Source organism: Marmota marmota, unplaced genomic scaffold, assembly GCF_001458135.2.
Source record: "Marmota marmota marmota unplaced genomic scaffold, marMar, whole genome shotgun sequence".
NCBI classification, from domain to species: domain Eukaryota; kingdom Metazoa; phylum Chordata; class Mammalia; order Rodentia; family Sciuridae; genus Marmota; species Marmota marmota.
In genome coordinates this window covers 26,754,207-26,765,113 of record NW_025999949.1, presented here as the reverse complement: position 1 = coordinate 26,765,113, position 10,907 = coordinate 26,754,207, and positions in this window count along the sequence as shown.

Genomic DNA, 10,907 nt, shown 5'->3' with positions numbered 1-10,907 from the left:
TGATATATATATATATATATATATATATATATATATATATATATATATGATAGTCCTCTTACTCCCATTTGCCTTTTCATTTTCTCAATGATGTCTTTGAAAGTAGACATTTTTATTTTTATTTTTTTTTGTGTGTGTGGTAATGGGGATTGAACCCAGGGGTGCTCAACCACTCACTTATAGCCCTAACCCTTTTTTATTTTGAGACAGGGTCTTGCTGAGTTGTTGAGGCTGGCCTTGAACTTGCAATCCTCCTGCCTCAGCCTCCCGAGTCACTGGGATTACAGATATGCGCCACACATTTTGAATCTTAATGGAGTCTAACTGACCAATTTTTTTCTTTTTCTTAAAATTTTTTTTTTTAGTTATAGTTGGGCACAATACCTTTATTTTATTTGTTTATTTTTATGTGGTGCTGAGGATTGAACCCAATGCCTTGCGCATGCTAGGCGAGCGCTCTACTGCTGAGCCACAACCCCAGCCCACCAATTTTTTCTTGATGTTCTATCTTTTTTTGGTCATAAGAAATCTTTTCTTAACTCAATTTTACAAATTTTTTTTCCAAGTATTCTTCTAGGAGTTTTATAATTTTAGTGGCTACATTTCAGTCTTTAATCCATTTTAAGTTAATTTTTGCAAATGGTATTCAGTAATGTTGAGGATTGTTTTACAGTTCCTTATGAATATCTGGTTGTCCAAGCACCATTTGTTGGAATGACTATTCTCTTGCTATGACATTATCATGACATGATGGTCAAGCATTGATTAACCAGTTCAGGGGACCAAGTCTTCATTACCTACTCTCTTCCATTTATTTCTGAGTTTATCCTTTGACCACTACTACACTGTCTTCAGTACTGTAATTTTGTAGTAATTCTTTAATTCAGGTATGGCTAATCTCCAGCTGTGTTTTGCATTCTTTTTTTTTTCATTATATTTTGGCTACTTCAAATGCTTCAAATTTCCATATGAAGAATTAGAATCAGCTTGTCAAGTTTCTATATGCAAAAAAGCCTGTTAGGATTATAATTGGAATTGTGTGAATCTACTGATCCATTTAGACGAATGACCATCTTGACAATACTGAATCTTACAATCCATGAACATTAGCATATTTCTGTATTTATAACATGTTAGTTTTTGGTGTACAAGTCTTACTTATAGTTTAAATTTATCCTCATGTATCTCAAGTTTATAGAATTAATATAAATGGTATCTTAAAATGCCACCTGCAGTTGTTTATTGCTGGTGTATAGAAATACAGTTTAATATTATTTAAAAAAAATTTCAGCCTATTCTGTACATTGCTACACTCATTTCTTGGTTCCCATAGTGTTTTGCTTTAGTAGATTCCTGAAGATTTTCATAGACCTGGTGTGGCAGTGAGCACCTAGAGTCCCAGCTACTTGGGAAGTTGAGGCAGGAGAATCACTTGAGCCTGGGAGTTCCAGACTAGCTTTGGCAGCATGAGACTCTGTCTCAAAAAAGGAAAAAAAAAATCAAAATAACGAAGATTTTCTTCATATATGATCAGGTCATCTGTAAATAAGAAAAAATTCCTTCTCCATTCCTAATAAACTTTCCTTTCCTTATCTTATGGCATTGCCTGGTGCCTCTAGTAAAATGTGGAATGAAAACGGGGAGAGGCTGTCTTCACCTTGTTCCTAAACATGGAGGTGAATAGTTGGTCTTTCATTATCACGTATTATGTTAGGGGAGGTTTTTCTTAGATGCTCAGGGTCTGCTTGAGGATTTCCTTCTATTCCTAGTTTGCTGAAAGATTTTATCATGAGTAGGTTTTGACTTTTGCCATATGCTTTTTCTGTACCAGTTGAGTTAGTTGGTGCCTTCCCTTTATTCTGTTGATAAAAATAATTGTATTAGTTATTTCTGGATTTTAATGGAGCTTTGAATGTGCGATTGGTAGTTTGCTCATTCTGTATGGAAGACTGGCCACATTGAGGTCCTGCGCCCTTTTTGATTCAGCCAAGGTTGCTAATTCTGGAGCTCTAGGGTTGTCCCCAGGCACAGACTGGTTCAACTGGTTACTCTGTCTCACGGTTCCCATGGAAACTTTCTTTTACTTTTAGCAAGGAGTGTCTTATACCCCTTGACAATTATTGCTTTCCTTGTTTGTGTCTTCCCCACTAAATATGAGTTTTCTACGACCTGAGACTATGTTTTTTTCATTTTAGTAATCCTGGTGCAAAATGAATGAGAATATTCAGAAGAACAGCAATTGCTACCAAGAGGTGTTTTGCCTCCATTATCTTGAATCCTTCTGAGAACCCCACTAGATTGACCTTCTTGGATCATATTACAGAAGTTTAGAAAATTGAAGTCTCTCATCTCAGGTCCCCTCTCTGGTAGGCCCAGCTGATTCTCTTTGGACCTCATGGATCTGTTACGTGCTAAGCTATGAAATGGTGGTGGTTGACAGACTGGCTGAATGAAGAAGTGAATGAATGAGTTAAGTGGCCTTTCTCCCTTTTTTTTCATGAATGGAACAGGTCATCTAATGAGAGAAAAAAAATCAGCAAGGAAACTGGCATGTTGGGAAGGCCTGAGGGAAGGGAATCAGTGGGGGTGGGGAGCACTTGCTAAAAAAAAAGAAAAGGAAGTGTCGACTATAAATCTACTTGACAGGGCTGCATCTCTGTGGCTTAGACGTTGGCCACTCATCTTGGCATGATTATTATATAACAGGAGGATGGAGAAATGGCCGGAAAGTATTGCTTCCTATTACATAACTCTTTCTCTGTGCCTGCCAGCATTTCTGATAATGAGAACAGAAAGTTTACCTCTCCTCAAGTCAAAGTCTTCAAGAGTCTTGCACGAGACTAAGCCTGGTCTTCAGCCGTTTAGAGCGTTAGAGCAGCGACTGATTTCCTCAGACAGCTTTGGCCCCTCTCCCCATTTCAACAGGAAATGTTATATTCACATTTCTCCCAAGCACTTTAAAGATCTTTTAAATACACAGGGGTCCTTTAGAGCCCAAAGAGGACTTAGTGGGTGGAGTAGGCACTGGAATCTTGGGTATTGGTCACCAGGCCAAACTAGCTTCAGCTGAGCTGGCTGTGCTTCCTCACAGATTGGCATTTGGTGACCCTACTTGTCTGGTTTGCATGTGGCAAAAACCTGCATGATACAGTAGGCTCTACCTGGAAGGCTCTGTAGCACTGAGTTGAGCCACCTATCTGGTCAGTTAAAGTCACCCTTCAGAGCACCCAAACCAGAATGCCATATGACTATTCTACAGTGTAGATTCTCTTCAAAACCCTGCAGTTGCTCTGTGTCAGTACGTGAAGCCTAATGCTTCGGAATTCTCCCTGGTCTTTCCTTCTACATGCAGATCCCAGCAACTTCTGGTGACTCCATCACTTTCAACGTCTCTTTAGAATCCAACTACTTTTTACTCGTCTCTGCTTGGTTCCTATGCAAGTTACTCCTGCTCGTCCTCTCTTGCTCTTGCATGGCCAAAGCCCCTTCACCACGCAGCAGCTGGGGTAATATACTAAACTTAGAAGTCCAGCATGCTGCAGGCTGCTCAAAAACCCTCCAAGTGCTTTCTCTTGTATTTGGGAGATCCCCTCCTCTCCTCCTCTCATCCTGACGCGCCTGCTCTCGCCTGTTGGCTTTATCTCCTATCACTCCTGTTCCACACGTCAGCCTTCTTTCTGTTCCTCGAATGCACTTCATCTTAGCCTCTTGGTTCCTGCTCTGCCTACTACTTGGAAGGGCTTGTTCTGAGGACCCTGGTGTGGCTGGTTCACTAGTATTCTGGTTTCATCTCAAACATCATCTCCTCCCTTGGCAGCCTCTCTAAAGTCCCCTCTCCTCCTCCTTCTACCTTCTTACCCTGCTTAGTTTTTGTCATAGAACTGAGCTTTATCACCATGTTTTCATCCATCTCCATTTGTTCCCATGATTATTGTCTTTCTTGGGGACTGAAACCTGCTGTGTGTCAAAGAAGGCTGCCTGTTCTTATAAAATATTTTTTTTTTTTTAGAAAGAGAGAGAATTTTTTTTTTTAATATTTATTTTTTAGTTTTCAGTGGACACAACATCTTTTGTTTGTATGTGGTGCTGAGGATCGAACCCGGGCCACACGCATGCCAGGCGAGCGCGCTACCGCTTGAGCCACATCCTCAGCCCTATAAAATAAATTTTATTGGAAGCAGCCTGGCCAATCATTGTCAATGGCTGCTGTGGCTCTTATAAGGGCATTTCTAAATGGTCGTGACCGTGATTAACTGGATTGAAAAGCCTAAATATTTACCCTCTAGATTTTTTTTTTTTGGCAGTAGAAATTGAACCCAGGGACAATTGACCATGAGCCACATTGCAGCCCTTTCTATATTTTATTTAGAGACAGGGTCTCATTGAGTTGCTTAGGACCTCACTAAGTTGCTGGGGCTGGCCTTGAACTTGTGATCCTCCTGCCTTAGCCTCCCAAGTTACTGGGATTCCAGGTGTGTATCACTATGCCCAGCTATTATCTAGCTGTTTACAGAAAAATTTGTCCCCCACTGTGCTCTCTTTCCACTACTTGCCTGTTTTGTTCACTGCTATTCCCCCACTATCCCAGTGTAGTTCTAAGCCCATGGGGGTGCTCAACAAATATTTGTCAAATTATTTAATGAATGTTGGAATACAGGAGACGGACTGGCTTTGACTCTAGGTGTGTGTGTCTTTTGAGCCTGTTCTTCTTGCAAGCAAAAGCGATCAGGTGCCACGTGCATATTCATGAGCACATATACATTTTCATGTCTGAGAATGAGAATATAGTAAAATGAAATGGACATTATGCAGATACTGCAGTAATACAGAGCATTATCCCAAACCTGGCTCTGTCTCTTAGTGTGTGTACAGCCTTAAAAAAAAAATTCAGCATCTGCTGCCTCAATCTCATCATCCTAAAAATGGAGGAACTGTACCCATCTTTATGGTTCTCATGAGCATTTTAATAATCATACTGGCTGACTTCAGATGCCCAGCCAAGGTGTGGAATGTGGGTAGACTGTGCTCAGCTCTTGTGAAGTAGCTTGAAGCAACAGAGTGTAATGAAGTCCAAAGCCTTGATACTATTGTTTTGTGATTCAGTCCAATTCAGTCAACTGACCCAACAGACCTTTATGAACTGCCTCCTGTTTCGAGGCACGATGTTGTTTAGGAATGTAGAACTCATGGAGGGGAGCTCAAAGACCTTGAATGGTTGGGGAGCTAGTATGCCCAAGACTGAGGGCTACCTGCTGGAGAATGCAGACAAAGAAGACGCACACATCCTGTCTCTGCAGGCCTCCTGACCTTTCAGAAGAGATCAGAGAAGTTCATCTACCACACCTAACCGTGGAAGGTTAGAAGAGCCACAGAGGTAGGTAGGCAAATACCCAGGAAGATCTAAAGAAGGGGCTGTGACCACATCAGGTTTATTTTTAGTTTCAGAGAGGCCTACAGCCTTGTTTTGTTTATGTAATGTCTGGGTCCCTTTGATTTATTTTAAATGTCCTTTGTTGGTATGTCATCTATTGTAATATCTCAGATCTTAAGTTGTTTTCCTAAGAAGGTGAGTAATATATACAAAGGTCTAATTTTATTGTAGCTTGAGAGGAAGATAAGAAAACTTTTGATTATTAGGAGAATACTGGTGTTTTTTTTTGTTATAGAGAAAGAAGTTTGAAAAATGGACTTGGGTGTTAGTCACACATGGTTTAATTAGGCCAGCTGCTCTCTGTCCATGTCTTTCTCTCCAGATTTATGTATTAGCTGAAGCACTTAGTACAACACAGACGCTCACTCCACTGAATAAACCTCTTCATGCTGTCTCTTTTCTTTTTTGGTACTGGGGATTGAAACCAGGGATGTTTTACCACTGAGTCACATGCCCAGCACTTTTTATTTATTTATTCTTATGTTGAGATAGGATCTCATTAAGTTGCTTAGGGCATCACTAAGATGATTAGGGCCTCGCTAAGTTGCTGAGACTGGTCTTGAACTTTCGATCCTCCTGCCTCAGCCTCCTGAGTCACTGGGATTCTGTCTCTTTCTTTTGAGAACGTATAAAATGACTTATAGATATAACTTGTAGACATAGAGGTGAACAATCTATATTTTAACATTCTGAGTTCTAAGCTCTTTTAATGATTTTTCATAAATGAACACATGAAGAAAAACATGGAAGCCAAGCAGTTCACATTTCTCAGCTATTCATTGAGCACAAACTGCATGAGATCAATGAAACAAGGTCTTTGCCCTCTGGGAGTGCACAATTTTGTGGGGGATATTGATTGGTGAATCATCAATTACTGCAGAGTTTTTAAATGTTATGATGGACAGTCAGTATATTGTAGCTCCTGAGTCCAAATCTCAGGTCCACCTCACAATCTGGTCATAGGCAAGTTATTTAGCCACTCACTATAGTTTCCTTATCTGTAACATGGAGATAATAATATTGTTTAATTCATAGTGTTGTTGAGAGGTTTGCATGAGAAAACACTGCCTAGCACACAGTAGGTGAACAATAAGTGTTCCCCAAGGCAGTAGAAGGAATCATGTGCAGCACTACATAGTAGAGGCTGGTATGTGTTCACATGCATAGGTTTGAGCTTTAAGGTAGGATCTTTTCTAAATATTCTCTTATGACCCAAGAAAGCTGTTTCTCTCATATGTATTGGATTGCTTCTCTGTGACATTCACTTTTTCTCCCTGTTTCTTCCTTTTCCTCGATGGATTTCTCAATGAGTCCAATCTAATTCTGACCTTGCCTAATGGCAGGCATCTGTAGCACTGACATGGCAGATATTTGCAAAGTTAAATAGCCATTATGTTAGTCAATTTCTATTAATCAAGTCATTTGAGACTTTGCTATTCTCTTGGATGCAGGGAGGTTGAGGTGGCAGCAACATTCCCTATAGATACTCAGCTGGGAGAGAGTGACAGGAAAGTTACAGTGTCAGTGCTCAGCATTGTGTTGGCTTCAATCATAGCTTATTAAGCCAGGAGAGGCCATGGTGACTTTCATGTTCCATATACTGGGTACAGTACATTTGCAGCAAGTTATGGATAGAAGAGAGCAAACATATTCATTCATTTTCCGGTATTTGGTTTACAGCTATGTGCCAAGACATATGGTAGGCACTGAGGATAATATAGGAGTTGACATTTTATATCTCCAGCCTCTTGGTAATGCAAAGAGATGTCTAGTCTGTATTGGTATTGAAGAAAAAAATCAAATAATACAAGTTTAATAACTCCTGTGTTGAACTCACACATTATTTTTCAATTGAATTCAACTCAGTTCAGTCCAATCCAATCCAGCAAAACTCAACTCAATTCATCAGTTACTGATCACCTAACCTGATTTACTTTGAAAATGACCCAGTTAAAGACAGAACAACTGCACTTTCAAGGGTTTCCTGTAGGCTTGAATCTGTGAGGGGGATATTCTGGTGTAAAGGCCAGACTTGGGGTCTTTGGGTGGCAGAAACTCAACTCTGCCATTTTTAACTTGAAAGAGAAGTTTTGGGAATGTCCCATGTATCTGAGGGGAGGGCAATGTATATTCAGGTCAAAGATAAATGGAACATCACCAAGAGTCTGTCTCTTCTTGTGTTCTGCCTCCTCTCTGCATCCCAGCCTCCTCATTTCCTATTGCAGCTTGATTTTTCCACCTTGTAGGGTAACACAGTGCCAGAGTCTCATTTGCCATCACTGGAGAGCAAATGAGGCTTCATCTCAGGTCTCTAGTGGTAAAACACCAAGGGTGGGCTCTGATTGGCCCAGCATAGGTCACCTGGAGCCAAAGTCCAATTAATAAAAGGATTGAATTGCCTTGCTTTTATAATTATCTGCTGGACTCCTGCTGGCATCCACAGAACTCTTAAAATGAGAAAGAAGAGAGGTTCCCAATTAACTTCTGATTATGTAATGGACTCCTAATCTGATTAAAAAACAATGCATGTCCACTTCAGAAAATTAGGAGAATAAAATTTAAAAGCATAAAGAAGCACATATCCCAAAATAACTTCAAAAGTAGTTTAAGAAATCTTCTTATTTTGGAATACTTTTAGATTTACAGGAAACTGCTAAGATAATAGAGAACATTTCGATATAACCTTTGTGCAACTTCCTTAATGTCAGTATCTTGTATAATCATGGTACATTTGTCAAAGTAAGAAATTAAAATAGTGCAGAGCTATTAATTAACTGAAGACTCTTTGGGTTTCAGTAGTTTCTCCATTAATATCATTTCCTGTTCCAGAATCCAATCCAGGACATCACATTGCATACATCTGAAAATTTTCTTAGTTTTTCTTGATCTTCAATGGCTTCTCAGTCTTTCCTTATTTTTGATGATCATGTCAAATTTGAAGAGTGTGATTTAGCTATTTCGCAGAATGATCTTTGATTTGGGTACATTTATCAGCATTTCTCATAGTTAGACTGGAATTATGGGTTGTAGAGAGAGACTATCACAGGAGTGAGCTGTCCCTCTTATGCCATTTCATGGGTACATGCAAGTAAGGTACCTTATTCTGCACCACAATTTTCTCCACTGTAAACTTGACTTTATTTCTTTTTATACTCTATTCTTTGAAAAGGAGCATCTAAGTCCCACCCACACTAGACTGAATGGCTCCACCTCCTAGATGGGAGGAGCTATCTGCCTCAGCAAATGTAAATTTGAGTTTACATTTTTCTCAGTCAAAAAGGAATCACATTATATGTGCTTTTCTGAAATGTGCTGTTTTCCTCTTAATACTATAGTATTATGAATTTCTATATAAAATATTTTTCTACAGCATTTCTTTTAATAGCTGTTCAGTATTTGCCTGAATATATCAGAATTCAACCTATATGTTCATTTGGGTATTTAAATTGCTTCCTGTTAATTTTTTCTTTCATGTTATGAAAAACACTGTTGCTGACTAATATCTTTCTGGCAAAATCTTTATACAGTTAATTTGTTAAGGTAAGATTACAAAGAAAACAGATGTATCACAGTATATGCATGTTAAAATATTTAGGAGTTTATATTGTCAAGTTGCCCGCTAGAAAAGTTGTATTGCCATTAGTAGCTAGCTCCTTCTGGTTTCTTAAGAGCAGCCTTGCTGGAAGTTAGGCAGGGAGGTGTGGCCAGCACGCCTGGGTAGGGTTGCATCATTCAGAGCAGCACAAGGTAGGAGTAGAGGTGAGGGATGAATTCTGTTCCTTATTCACCAAACCTGAGCTCACTTATAAACACTAAGGGCGGCACCTCCTGATTGAGAGGGCCAGCCACATATTTATTCATTTAAAAAAGTCTTCTAAAATAATGCATGGAAAAATAAGGGCTGAGGTTGTGGCTCAGTGGTAGAGCACTAGCCTAGCATGTGTGAGGCACTGGCTTCAATCCTCAGCACCACATAAAAATAAATAAAGATATTGTGTCTACCTACAACTAAAAAAATTTAAAAAATGTATGTCAAAAGAAAACATACATTGCATAAAACTAACAACTATTATAAATACATTAAAAGTGAACATGCACACAACTTTGTCCACACTTATGGTCTAGTGTACCAGAGATCTCACCTGAGTCTCGTCTAGAACAGCTATTCTCATGTAGAAGTAACTTTCATCTTGTCTTTAATGGTGACTACTTCCTTGCTCTTCCTTATTTTATGCTCAGGCAACAGTAATAAACAGCATAGAAGTTTATAAGATTGAAATTCTTCCCTGCACCTGTCCCTGTCACTACCAGTGTGGTGTATGTCCTTCTAGACCAGTGCTATTCCACAGAGCTTTCTGCAGTAATGAAATGTTCTAGGGCAGCTCTGTGTAGTACAGAGGTACAGAGGGAGCCAGCCGCAGGTGGCTAGTGGGCATTTGGAATATGGCCACTGAGCTGAAGACCTGAATTTTGAAGTTCAATTAGTTCCCATTAATATAAATTTTGGAAGACTCAGGTGGCTAGTGTGTGCCCTATTGGACAGCACAGCTCTGTAGTTTTGAAACACTTTCTCATATTCTTGTGCAGTGAATCCTTATAGTAACTCACCTATAGGGAAATGCACATCTTATAAGATGACAGTTCCAGGGATCCTCATGCTCATAACCATATTGTCCTTGTGAATGTGATCACCGCCATTACAGGGTCACATGTGCCTGCAATCTTTAAAACATGACATTTGTCTCAGTCTACAGTCTCAGCTGGAATTTGAGAGCTCCGGGGTTCTGTGGAGTCTGGTTTCACCGAGGGGTCTGGGGTAAGAGCTGAAGTTCTCCTCCTCCAATGCCTTTCCTTCTGGGAAAGCTGAATTTTGTAGCTCTGTAGACTTGAGTTACCACCAAAGTGACCTCACTCTTGGACATTATCTCCTTCTCCTTTTGAGAATAAATAAATAAATAAATACAAAAGGAGGGCAGTAGGTGTTTGAGCTTGAATGAAATGGCATATATTAAATTGTGGTTCCTGACTTCTAATTCTCTGCCCTCAGACACATGTTGAAAGAACTTGGACTAGAAGTCACCAGACATGAGTCCTGGCCCCAGCTCTGCCATGGTAACATGCCTGGGTTGTCTGAGTAGTAACTTGGTGAATTATAGACTCAGAGACTAGTTAGGAAAGCCCTAGAAGCCACATCTAAAACACTTAGGGTGAAGGTGTTTATGAATTGCCCATTCTGTCCATAATTTCCATTGCTCCTGTCATGCAATGAAAATTGCTTCTTCCTCTGGCAAGAAGGCAGAGGTGGTATAATGCTTAGCTTGATAACCTTGGTTCTTGACAAAATAATGCCTGCAATAGGTACTGAAATATATGTCCCCATGAAATAGAGAAGAAAGGAAGCCAAGCAGAAAAAAAAGAAAGAAAGGATAGCAAGGAAGAGAGGAAGGAAGAGAAGGAAAGGGGAGATGAGCACCCT